Source organism: Lontra canadensis, unplaced genomic scaffold (assembly GCF_010015895.1).
Source record: "Lontra canadensis isolate GAN:19392208 unplaced genomic scaffold, GSC_riverotter_1.0 scaffold8, whole genome shotgun sequence".
Taxonomy (NCBI): domain Eukaryota; kingdom Metazoa; phylum Chordata; class Mammalia; order Carnivora; family Mustelidae; genus Lontra; species Lontra canadensis.
Window position 1 is genome coordinate 32419511 of NW_022631002.1, and position 13340 is coordinate 32432850.

The 13340-nt window shown below is 44.3% G+C and overlaps 1 protein-coding gene across 1 annotated transcript in view; it reads left to right on the plus strand.

Moving 5' to 3' along the window:
* The first annotated feature begins 5824 nt into the window (after positions 1-5824).
* Positions 5825-13340, plus strand: part of LOC116865898 (nuclear receptor coactivator 5-like) — a 69538-nt gene continuing 62022 nt past the window's right edge. Inside the window, exon 1 of the mRNA XM_032854538.1 lies at positions 5825-5884. The gene's annotated coding sequence lies outside the window, so the exon portion shown is untranslated. The remainder of the gene's footprint in view (positions 5885-13340) is intronic.

Here is a 13340-nt window from a genome sequence, read left to right on the forward strand (position 1 = left end):
ATTCCCTAAGGATTGTATAACTCAACTGGCACCTTGAAGCATTCTAGGTGGCTGGGATGATGAATTTTTTTTTCCTAAAAGAGCATACCCAGTCTATCGGCTTAACTATGGACTTTGTGGAGATAATGATGACCCCACTTTCCCTATGATTGGACTTGATGATGCATCTGGGGATGCCCTTATCTCCTGAGACAAGTCTTCTCCCACTTGCCAGTGATTCCTCATAATTAACATACTGTTAAGGCTGGACCTCAAACAAAGAAGTCTTCTTGGTGGTATTATCCCTTAGTTATATTTATCCTAAAAGCCACCTCTCTTGACAATTGCAAACAAAGGCTTTAGCCAAGCATACAACAGTTCTCCTGGTTGGAGCTTCAAAGCTCACTATGGGACCATCCCTGATTGTAATGACTTCACATCAGGTCCAGAGTGTCTTAGAGACCAAAGGCCACCAATGGATGATGGGAGGCAGACTTATTAAATACCAGGCTACACTTACAGATATGCCTGAAATAATACTTGAAACCTGTCAAACTTTAAGCTCCACTACCCTTATGCCTGGACCTGACCATCGTCCTTCTATAGAGCATAAGTGTTCAGAGGTTACTGGTCTTGTTTTTGCTAGTCAACCAAATTTAAAAGATGCCCCTATTGAAAATACAGATGACAGTTGGTTTACTGATGGCAATGGTTTCATGGAAAAAGGAATAAGAAAAGCTGGGTATGCTGTAGTGTTCACTTGTGCTTTGCAATCACCAAAGCACTAAAAATTAATATTTATTCTGACTCCAAATATGCTTTCCTAGTCCTACATGCTCACAGAGCCATTTGGAAGAACAAGGGATTATTATCAAGCCATAACTCCCCAATCAAATAGGGGCCTGAAATTATTACTCTTCTTAAGGCTGTACACCTACCTAAGGACAGAGCTATAATTCACCTCAAAGAACATCAAAGGATAGGACCTTAGGATCTAGGGGAAACAATTTGGTAAACCGTGCAGCCAAGAACGTAGCACAGAATAAACAAATATTAAGTCTAAGAGAAATTGTCCCTATATTTGGACTACCAGTGTCCCTGCAAAGTAACAATGGACTGTCTTTTATTACACAAATTCAAAAGGTGGCCCTCCAAACTGACTAGCCCTTGACATCTTGACTGCAGTTAAAGGGGCCCAGAATTCTATGACTATCTCCTAATGGGACAATGGCTATGTGGCTCTAACTTGTGTTCATGGCTTCCCCCAGGCTGCACAGGCCCCTGTACCCTGGGTTTTGCCTAGAGGCACGGATGCATTATTAAGACCATTATCAACCTGGTTAACCATCCAAAGTGAAAATAATGTTGGACAAGTTCTATGTCTCATTGGTATGAACAACTAACATCCATTTTAGTTCCCTCTATGGGACTGGGGAATGTTGTTCGGCACATGGAAACTCTTAATAAGTACACAAAGCCCTCAGTGACGCTCAAAATAGCATTTCTCTACTAAATACTGAACTAACACAAATGTGTAAAGCAGTTTTACGGAATAGAACATTAGATATTTTAACTGCTACACAAGCTGAAACGTGTGCTGCTATCATAAACACTGAATGCTATGTGTATGTTCCAGATTAACACAAAATATTTCTGGGACTCTGACATGAATACTCAAGGTGTTGCTTTAAAGGTCCCTGGGTTGCTCTGTCGTTAAGTTCTGCTGTTGGCTCAGGTCAGGATCCCAGCATCCTGAGATAGAGTCCCACATCCGGCTCCCTGCTCAGCGGAAAGCCTGCTTCTCCCTCTCCCACTCCCCCTGCTTGTGTTCCCTCTCTTGCTATCTTTCTTTCTGTCAAATAAATAAATAAAATCTTTTAAAAAGTGGGTGCTTTGAACTATCCATCTCTTTCCTTTAATGATTGGTTAAACTCTTGGACTGGAAGAGGATTTTTGTCCGCTACCAAAGGACTTTTTTTTTTTTTTTTTTAAGATTTTTAACCCACCAAGACATCCATTGGTAATTATCTGGGGTCTCATGACTGAGGTTTTCTTAGACGATAACAAAATGACCCTTTCCCAGTAATAGCTAGCCCCTCAGGGTCCTGGAAACCTTGCTTCCAGAATTCCTTAGAGACTTACACTATCCCTAACCCCCTCCCAACTTGGAAGGATATAATGGGTCACTCTTTAATGACCCCAGTGTAGCTCTTTCTGCCCAGGGGTCCTGTCCCTGTGTTTCAATAAAACCAACTTTTTGCACCAAAGATGTCTCAAGAATTCTTTCTTGGCCATCGGCTTCGAACCCTAATGTGTTTCCTACATCAATAATCTATCATCAAAAAATATTTTATTGCTCTCTCACTAGATTAGGTCCTTCTTAGGACTGTAGCAACTTTCACTTCTGCAAAAGGATGTCTTACTCTGTCCTCAGACCCTCCCATCTCCTGAGTTTCTGGAAAGTATCAGAAATGTTTTAGCAAGAGTTATCAAACGAGAGCTAATTTTGTGTGGTCCTCTTTTACTTAGAGACAACTTGCTGAACCCAACACACTCAAAAAAAACAATTGGGAAACACTGTAATGTTAGTAAATTTAAACACATCTTTGCTAATTTTTTTTGCTAATAGTTTTTGTAAATAAAAAGGCTTTTATCTTATAACACAACTTAGGGGCACCTGGGTGGCTTAGTCTGTTAAATGTCTGCCATGTTGGCTCAGGTCATGGTCCTGGAGTCCCAGGACCAAGCCTGGGATCCCGCTCCCTGCTCAGCGGGCGGTCGGCTTCTCTCGCTTCTTCTGCCCCTCCCCCTGCTTCGGCAATCTCTCTCAAATAAGTAAGTGAAATCTTTTTTTTTTTTTTTTAAGATTTTATTTATTTATTTGAAAGACAGAGATCACAAGTAGGCAGAGAGGCTGGCAGAGAGAAAGAGGGGGAAACAGGCTCTCTGCTGAGCCTGATGTGGGGCTCGATCCCAGGACCCTGAGATCATGACCTGAGCCGAAGGCAGAGGCTTAACCCATTGAGCCACCCAGGCGCCCGAATTTATAGACATTCTTAACTGTCTACTCTAGTTGCCCAAATTGGTCCTCATTGTAAAACCAATCAACGAAATCACACTTTGTTTCTGCCAGAAACATTACTTTTTTTCAATGCAAATCCCTGAGAAAAACAACAGGAGCCAAAATTGCTTGTATCCAAAACTGTACTTCACTCTGAACAGAAATCTGTGCAAGATAAGAAACCCAGGAGTGTAGGATGGATTTAACGTGCCCTTTTTTTTTTTAATTTATTTATTTAACAGAAATCACAAATAGGCAGAGAGAAAGAGAGAGAGAGAGAGAGAGGAGGAAGCAGGCTCCCTGCTGAGCAGAGAGCCTGATGTGGAACTCCATCCCAGGACCCTGAGATCATGACCTGGGTCGAAGGCAGGGGCTTAACCCACTGAGCCACCCAGGCATCCTGACGTTCCTGGTTTTAAAGATTTTTATTTATTTATTTGACAGAGAGATCACAAGTAGGCAGAGAGAGAGGAAGCAGGCTCCCCGCCGAGCAGAGAGCCCGATGCGGGGCTCGATTCCAGGACCCTGGGACCACGACCTGAGCCGAAGGCAGAGGCTTTAACTCACTGAGCCACCCAGGCGCCCCAACGTTCCTTGTTTTAAGAGACTTCCGAGATGCCTCATTTTCAAACAAGGAGCCCTGGTAGCACCCAGCTGTCTCAGTTAGTGGTGTATATGACTTTTGATCTCAGGGTAGAGATTACTTAAAAATAAAATTAAAAAGAAAAGTCTTTAATTAAAAAAAAAAAAACCAAAAAACAAAGGTGCCCAGACTGGTTCCCCCGCCCCCGCCCCCGCCGCCCCCGTCTTTTCCACACCCAGCCCGCTCCATTGTAATTCAGAGTGGCTGGAGATGGGCCTTTCTTCTGTAAAGTGAGCTTTGGTGTGGGGGTGGGGAATCTCCGGAGAGGAGACTGCAGTCCCAGAATGAGGGAATGGGCGTTCAGGTTCTTTGGAGCCTCCCCTCCCTTGCTGTCTCAGTCTGGGCGCTGGGGGACTGCTTGGAGGACGTGCACTCACTTGGATTCTCCCCCAAACCTGCTGTTCATCCATCGTCACTGTTTTAGTAAACGGCCCAGCATCCGCCAGGTGTTCAGCCAAGAACCTGTGGGTCAGCTTTGGTATTTCTCTTTTCCCCTCCCCCAACACTCCTTAAAGCCCATCCATCATGTCCCATCACTTTTTTCCCAAACTGAATCCCAGATTTTCTCACTTCTCACCTTGACTTCTGCTGCCCAAGTCCGGGCCACCATCACCCTTGCCTGCAAGATTGCAAGATCCTCTCAACTGTTTCCCTTTCTCCTGCCTCCCATCCTGCTAGTCTTCCTCCAGATGTAGCCAGGGCTCCTGTCTCTCCCTTATGTAAAATTTTCCATTGTTTTCCTTTGCACTTAGCATAAATTTTGAATAATATTACTTATTAGGGTGACCAGTTTGTCTTGGGCCGAACCGGATAATTGATCACTCACAAGGCTTAGCTCAGTGGGTTCTGTCTCTGACAGCCTCTGTCACTGCTTCTTACAAGATTTTCCTGCCACCTATGTCTCCTCCCCCATTCCCTAAACTTCCCTCTTTGGTTTATTTGACTCCAATCACGTGGGCACTTTGTTGTTCTTGAGAGGCCCAGGTGTCTCAGGACCTTTACACTTGCTATTCCCCCGTCGTGGAGCTCTTTTGCTCTTGGCTTGCTCTTGCATATTGGCTTCGGCTCAATGTTCCCTCCTTCAGGAGTCCTTGGATCACTCCAGCTTTTACCATGATTGTCAGGCCCCCACGCCTTCCTACTTATTCATTGTGGAATTTGAGGCTCTCTGTGCTTCACTTCCCACAAAATAGAGACGGGCGTTATCCTCAAAGGGCTGGAATGGCGGACATAGTAAGATACCCCTTGCTCGGGCCTCAAATCGCTGCTGAAACAAAGTAAAGTCTTCATAGCAACGGTGATTATCGCCCTGTCCTGTTTTCTTCCTAGCTCTTGTCAATATTTGATCCAATTACATTTATATACTTACTAATTTCACGTTTATTGTCTGCCTTTAACTAGAATGTTGAGTTGCATCCTGGTGAAGATCAGGTTTACCTCCTCCAGTGCCTAGAATGGTTGCCTGGCACATATCAAAAGCTCAAGACGTGTTAAATGTGAATGAAGCTTGATGTTTGCTCACAATGGGAGTGTACCTAATGCTACCCAGTTGTACACTTAAAAATGGCTAAAATGATGTATTTTACCAAATAAGAAAATGTATAGTGCGGTGCTTGGGTGGCTCAGTCGATAAGCATCTGGCTTTGGCTTGGGTCATAATCCCGGGGTCCTGGGCTTGAGCCACGCGTCGGGCTTCCTGCTCAGCGGGAAGTCTGCTTCTCCCTCTCCCTCTGCCCCCATTTTTGTTCCCTCTCTGTGTTTCTCTGTCCAAATAAGTAAAAATTAAAAAAAATAGAAAATGTACACTAATGCCACGTAATACATACTTGATAGCTTTGATGGTTACAAAAAAAGAAAATGGAATGACAAAGCATCCCAGGAATGGTTAGCCCCTCCGAGAGGGGGACAGTTTGGGATTGCAGGTTTCAGGGACTTTTTTTTTTTTTTTTTAATTAACATAACACTCCTCCTTTTCATTTGTTCATCAGCATGCGTGCCCTCCTGGGGAGGTGAGCGGGAGGTGGGGACAGGAAATCCCAGGAGTCTTGCCTCCGAGGTTGAATTCTCCTAAAAGAACTTGGCTTTCTTCTTCCTCCTAGTGCTTTTGGAACCCCTCAGCCTGTCACTCACCGGTTTCGTCACTCTTCGATGGACAGAGTTTTTGCAGCCGAACGTGCCACTTACCGGCCGCTGGATCTCAGGTAAGTTCCTCTGCTGCTGTTTTTCCCTTTTAAATGTTAACAACAATAAGAAAAGCTCCCTTCCAGGATTGGTGTGAGGGCTGAGCACGATAAAGTATGCGAAAAGCTTAGAGAAGTCCCCACCTTCTTCATCGTTAGTGTTACGGAAATGTTTGCTGTTAATATTTTTATTATCCATCCAGATACTTAAGCCAAAAATCTAGGAGTTGTTCATACCCTTTCCGCCATTTCCAGTGTTCAGAATGGATCTTGGAACCATTCATTTTTCTTCTAAATATTCTCAAGTTTTGCCTTTCCTACTCGTCTTTATCCCGTTCAGAGACATATCCAATGTGTCTTCGTTTCCATGTGGTCTACCAGTTGTTCCAGCGCTATTTACTCCTAGTCAACCTCTTCCCTGTTGGTCTTCCTGGAGAGTGCTGTGATGTAAAAGTTTCTGTACGTGCAGGGGTCTGTTTTGGAGTCTGTTCCATTGGCCAGTGGTTAATGATTTTCCTTCCTCCTCATTCCTTATGGGCACTGCATCAGCAAGTCCGTGATACCTTCAAAACACATTTCAAATCTGTTTCTTTGTGCATTGCCACCCTGCCATCATTTCTCAGAAACAATCGCAATGGCTCCGATCTTACTGCCTACCTGCCCCTTTTTCCGGTGGAACTCCCCTATCTCTAGCCATTTTCCTTAGTGATGTAGGAAAGATGTTGGGGTTTGAAGCCCACGGCCAGGAAAGAATTCTTGAGATATTTTTGGTGCGAAAAGGCGGTTTTGTTAAAGCACAGGGACAGGACCCGTGGGCAGAAAGAGCTGTACTGAGGTCAGGAGGAGTGGCCCATTGTATCCTTACAAGTTAGGAGGGGGTTAGGGATAGTGTAAGTCTCTAAGGAATTTTGGAAGCGAGGTTTCCAGGACCTTGAGGGGGCCAGCTATGTTGAGAAAGGGTCATTTTGTTATCGTCTAAGAAAATCTTAGTCATGAGACCCTTCTTGTGCATATGGGTGGGTTCTATACTTGGGGGGAATGATTGCCAAGGTAAATCTTGGGGGAGGGTAGAGATGAAGGAAGATTCTAAAAGAAGTTTTTCTATGTTCAAGTAAACTTACAGGGTCCTGGGGGTAGGGCTAAGATTTCCTTTTGCCCTTAGAAAAGTATCAGTATCAGGCATTGAGTCTCTAGAGGAAAGTCACACTGCCTGCTTCAAGGACTTGTCAATGGGCAGTAAGGGAATTTAATAATTTTTCTTCTGCCTTTGTTTCCCACATCGCTTAGTGCAATCCAGGAGACCACATTCTTCTTTAAAATGACATAATGTTTGATATGTACAAAAATACAGAAGGATGCCGGTGAAGGTTAAGAAGCATGACCACAGAACAGTCTGTGAGCCCACCTCACCACCTAGGAAATGGAAGAGTAGTAAATTCTTTGATGTCCTGAATGACCTCAACACTACCTGGGACCTTGTTCTTTAAAAAAAAAAAAAAAAAAAAAAGGTTCTTTTAAAACTATTCCTTTGCTTTCTTTTATCTATCTGTCTATCATCATTAATCAAGTAATCTCTACACCCAATGTTGGGCTTGAAGTCATAACCCCGAGATCAAGAGTTGGTTGCTCTTATGACTGACCCAGCCAGGCTCCCCACCCATGCTTTCTTCTATAGTTTTACTACATGTATATATATTCCTAAGCAATTTATTATCTGTTTTTGCTTGTAAATTTTACAAAAATAGTGTCCCATTGTGAATACTCCTCTGAGAATTGGTTGACTTGTTTACTAGTACTGATAACTAAGATCCATTTGTGTTGGTGGATGTAGCTACTGGACAGTCATTTCTTTTCTTTCTTTCTTTCTTTCTTTCTTTCTTTTTTTTTTAAGATTTTATTTATTTGTCAGACAGAGAGAGTACAGGCAGGCAGAGGCAGAGGGAGAAGCAGGTTCCTGAGGAGCTAGGAGCCCAATGCGGGACTCGATCCCAGGACGGTGGGATCATGACCTGAGCCGAAGGCAGCCGCTCAACCAGCTGAGCCACCCAGGTGTCCCTGGACAGTCATTTCTGTTGCTACTTAGTAATCCAACGTAGGATCCATTATTTGCTGCTAATAGGCATTTGATTGCTACTTTGCTTTTCTGTCTTATTCCTGTTACGAACGATGCTTGTGCGTGTCTCCTGGTGCACTCCCATAGGGGTTTCTTCTAAGTACTGGCCTTCATCCCCCACATCCCCATTCCTCTCTGTGCTTTGTCAGGACCCAGTACACTAGACACATACATTTATCCTGCTTTTAGTGGTGCAACTTGGCATTTTCTATACTATTCTATTTCATTAAAAAAATTTTTTTTTTATTTTGGGGCGCCTGGGTGGCTCAGTGGGTTAAAGCCTCTGCCTTCTGCTCAGGTCATGATCCCAGGGTCCTGGAATCAAGCCCCACATAGGGATCTCTGCTCAGCAGGGAGCCTGTTTCCTCCTCTTTTGCTCTGCCTGCTTCTCTGCCTACTTGTGATCTCTGTCTGTCAAATAAATAACATCTTTAAAAAAAAATTTTTTTTTATTTTTTAAAAAGATTTTATTTATTTATTTGATTTGACACAGAAAGAGAGATCACAAGTAGGCAGAGAGGCAGGCAGAGAGAGAGAGGGAAACAGCTTCCTGCCAAGCAGAGAGCCCAATGCGGGGCTGGATCCCAGGACCCTGGGATCATGACCTGAGCCGAAGCAGAGGCTTTAACCCGCTGAGCCACCCAGGTGCCCCTCTATTTCATTTTTTTAAAAAAGATTTTGTTTATTTAAGAGCAAGAATGAGAGCATGAGCAGGGGAGAGACAGAGGGAGAGGGAGAAGCAGACTCCTGCTGAGCAGGGAGCCCAACGCAGGACTCGATCCCAGGACTCTGGGTTACTGACTCGAGCCAAAGGCAGATGATTAACCTACTGAACCACCCAGGTGCCTCTGTTCTAGTTCATTTTTAAAACAGAAGTTGAGGGATGCTGGCTCTGTCAGGTTTAAGCGTCTGACTTCCACTCAAGTTACGATCTAGGAGTCCCGGGATCCAGCCCCTCATGGGGCTCCCTGCTAAGCTTCTCCCTCTGCCACTCACCCTGTTCCTGTTCTCTCTCTCTCTGTGTCTCTCAAATAAACAAATAATTTTTTTTATTTTTTTATTTTTTTTATTTACACAGGTCACAAGTAGCCAGAGAGGCAGGCAGAGAGAGAGAGGAGGAAGCAGACTCCCTGGCAGAGACCCCCATGTGGGGCTGTGGGGCTCGATCCCAGGATCCTAGGATCATGACCTGAGCCGAAGGCAGAGGCTTTAACTCACTGAGCCACCCAGGCGCCCCTAAATACATAAAATCTTAAAAAAATAAATAGAGGGGCGCATGGGTGTCTCAGTGGGTTAAGCCTCTGCCTTCGGCTCAGGTCATGGTCTCAGGGTCCTGGGATCGAGCCCCGCATCGGGCTCTCTGCTCAGCGGGGAGCCTGCTTCCCTTCCTCTCTCTCTCTGCCTGCCTCTCTGCGTACTTGTGATCGCTGTCAAATAAATAAATAAAATCTTAAAAAAAAAATAAATAGAAAAGAAGATGATCCAGGGCGCCTGACTGACAACATCTGCAGAGCATGTGACTCTTGATCTCTGGGTTGTGAGTTGGGTCATGAGTTTGAGCCCCATGTTGGGCCTAGAGCTTACTTGAAATCAGGCAAGCAAGCAGGAGGATGGAGAGCATTTCGTTCTGAATGCCTAAAAAGATTTTTTTTTTAAATTTTAAAAAGCTGTTGATCTGCAAAATGATTAAATGACCAACCAATCCACAGTGTGGAAAATCCCCTAGTCTAGGGGAGCCTGGCTGGCGCAGTCACTAGAGCATACAACTCTTGATCTCGGGGTTTGGGGTTCAGGTCCCACGTTGGGAGTACAGCTTACCTAAGAAAAAAAAAGAAAGGAAGAAAAAGAAAAACCTGTGGTCGATTTTGGGTATGTACCTAGAGAGAGATGCTGGGTCAGGGAGCGTGAGCATAGTCAACTTTATCAGAACAAATTGCTCTCCTAAGTAGCTAAAATAATTGACCCCTCACCAGCCCCATACTAGAATTAAACATGGTAGTTTTATTTTATTTTTTTAGATTTTTATTTATTTATTTGACAGACAGATTGTAAGTTGGAAGAGAGGCAGGTGGTAGGGGCGGGGAAGCAGGCTCCCTGCTGATGCGGGGCTGGATCCCAGGACCCTGAGACCATGACCTGAGCTGAAGGCAGAGGCTTTAACCCACTGAGCCACCCAGGCACCCCTATAGTTCGTACTTTTTGAATTAAAAAAAAAAAAATTCTCTCTTCTGAACTCATAAAGATAGCCTCCAAAATTTTCTGCTTAACAAATTTTGAAAATTTAAATCTTTAGTCACCAAGAACTTGGGCAGTTTTTCTTTATTGCCCCTAGTAGTCCTATTTTTTCTTACAGATTTTAAAATGTATTTGAAAGAGAGTGCAGGGGGATGGGGCAGGAGGGGGGAGAAAATCCCAAGTGGACATGGGGCTTAATCCCATGACCCCAAGATCAGGAATAGGGCTGAAACCAAGAGTCGGATGCTCAACTGAGTCAGCCCCCAGGCACTCATGGTAGTTCTATTTTCAATTTTCTTTCCTTTTTTTTAGAGATTATTTATTTGACAGCCAGAGATCACAAGGAGGCAGAGAGGCAGGCAGAGAGAGAGAGAGAGAGGAGGAAGCAGGCTCCTTGCTGAGTGAGGCTCAGTCCCAGGACCCTGGGATCATGACCTGAGCTGAAGGCAGACACTTAACCACTGAGCCACCCAGGCACCCCCAAACCAACTGTTTTTAAAACTTAATCATGTATTGACATATTAAAGTATCTCACAGGTTTGATTCACTTATTTTATTTATAAAGGTATTTTTACCTTCAAGTTAAAAAAAAATCAAGTAATACTTACCCAATATAGAAAATCAGAATAAAGAGCAGCAGACAGAGAGGGAGAAGCAGGCTTCCTGCTAAGCAGGGAGCCCGATGTAGGGCTCAATCCCAGGACCCTGGGATCATGACCTGAGCCAAAGACAGATGCTTAACTGACTGAGCCACCCAGGTGCCCCCTTTTTTTCTTTTTTTAATTAAGTAGTTTCCATGCTCAGCGTGGAGCCCAGCTCAGGGATTGAACTCATGACCCTGAGATCAAGACTTGAGCTGAGATCAAGAGTTGGATGCTTAACTGACTTAGACACCCAGATGCCCCTCTGTACACTTTTTTTTTTAAAGATTTTATTTATTTATTTGACATAGATAGAGAGACACAGCAAGAGAGGGAATACAAGCAGGGAGAGGGAGAAGCAGGTTTCCTGCGGAGCAGGTAGCCTGATGCGGGCTCCATCCCAGGACCCTGGGATCATGACCTGAGCCAAAGCAGATGCTTAATGACTGAGCCACCCAGGCGCCCCCTCTATCCACTTTTTAACCAGTTTTTTTTTTTTTCCCCATTGAGTTGTGTGAGTTCTTACACATTTTGGATATTAACTGCTTATCAGATACATGATTTGCAGATATTTTCTCCCACTCCATAGGTTGCCTTTCCATTTTGTTGTTTTTCTTTGCTGTATGGAAGCTTTGTACTTTGATGTAGCCCCACTTCTTTCTTTTTGCTTTTATTGCCTTTGCTTTTGTCAACAACTCCCAAAAAATCATTGCCAGGACTGCGGTCAGGGACTTAACTCCTTATGTTTTCTTCCAGGAGTTTTATGGCTTCAAGTCTTAACATTCAAAGCTTTAATCTATTTTGAGTTGATTTTTGTGTAGCATAAAATAATGGCCCGGTTTCATTCTTTCACAGAGGCTTAACCCACTGAGCCACCCAGGCCCCCCCTCTGTAGGGTAGATTTAAGAGAGGGTTTAAAAAAATTGTAAGTTAGGGACTCCAAGGTGGCACAGTTGTTAAGCATCTTCCTTCGGCTCTGGTCATGATTCCAGGGTCCTGGGATCGAGTCCCACATCAGGCTCCCTGCTGAGTGGGGAGTCTGCTTCTACCTCTCTCACTTCCTCTGCTTGTGTTCCCTCTCTGGCTGTGTCTCCTCTCTCTGTCAAATAAATAGATAAAATCTTTTTTAAAAAAATGTAAATTAGATCTTCTCCCTTCCCTGGTTATAACTTGATAATCCTTTTCCATTGCCCTTCAAATAAAACCCAAATTCTTTACCTAAACACATACAACCTAGTCCTGTCTCTTCAGTTTTATCTTATAAAACGGGCACCCTCACCCAGAACTGGCCAGTGTCACAGTCTTCTGGTCAGTTCCTCTTGCTTACCTCAGCAATAGTCAGCCAGTGTTTCACTTCTGCTAGAAGACTTCCCATTGTCCCACTGTCCACCTTCTGCCTGGCTAGCATCCAGCTCAGATCTCTACTTCATAGATACCTTTTTTGAACCTCTTACTCAAAATCATTCAGTTAATGCCCTTTTTTTTCTCTCAAAGATTTTATTTATTTATTTGACAGAGATCACAAGTAGGCAGAGAGGCTGGTAGGGAGAGAGGGGGAAGCAGGCTCCCCGCCGAGCAGAGAGCCCGATGTGGGACTGGATCCCAGGACTCTGTGATCATGACCTGAGCCGAAGGCAGAGGCTTTAACCCACTGAGCCACCCCGGCGTACCAGTTAATGCCCTTTGATAGCCAAACAGAGTGCTCTGTTTTCCCTTCTAACTCTATTGTCTTTGGCAGTTGTTTGGTTCATTTGTCTCTGCCTGATGTCTGGTTTCTTGAACAGCCTACAAGCTCCCTGGGAGACCTTGGCTCTTTGGCTCACCATGGCACCTGGTGCATTGTTTAGTACATAATGCATACTCAAAAAATGATTGTCAAAGGACCAAAGGCAAGGAAAGAGGAAGGGAGAGAGGGACTTCTATCCTATAGCTTGGAAAGCAGAAGCAAAGCCAAATAAGGGATGCAAGGGGTCAGAAGTAAGTGGGCTGGGTTTCAAGAAGGTCGTAGAGGGGGCCCCTGGCTGGCTTTGTCGGTAGAGCATGAGACTCTTAATCTTGGGGTCCTGAGTTTGTGACCCATGTTGGGTGTAGAGTTTACTTTAAAAAAAGGCCTTGATGGTTTTATTTATTTATTTATTAAGATTTTATTTATTTATTTGACGAGAGAGATCACAAGCAGGCAGAGCAGCAGGCAGAGAGAGAGGGGGAAGCAGGCTCCCCGCTGAACAGAGAGCCCAGTGTGGGGCTCCATCCCAGGACCCTGAGATCATGACCTGAGCCGAAGGCAGAGGCTTAACCCACTGAGCCACCCTGGTGCCCCGGCCTTGATGGTTTTAAAAATCATGTCATTTATGCCGTATAGAATGTATTATAGTTGTCAAAGCTTCAAATGATACAGAACTGTAAGGAATATACTTTTAAGTTTATTTTTACCACCCACTCTTCAGACCCACGCCCCATCTCCAGGGTAACCACATTTATTGCTGGT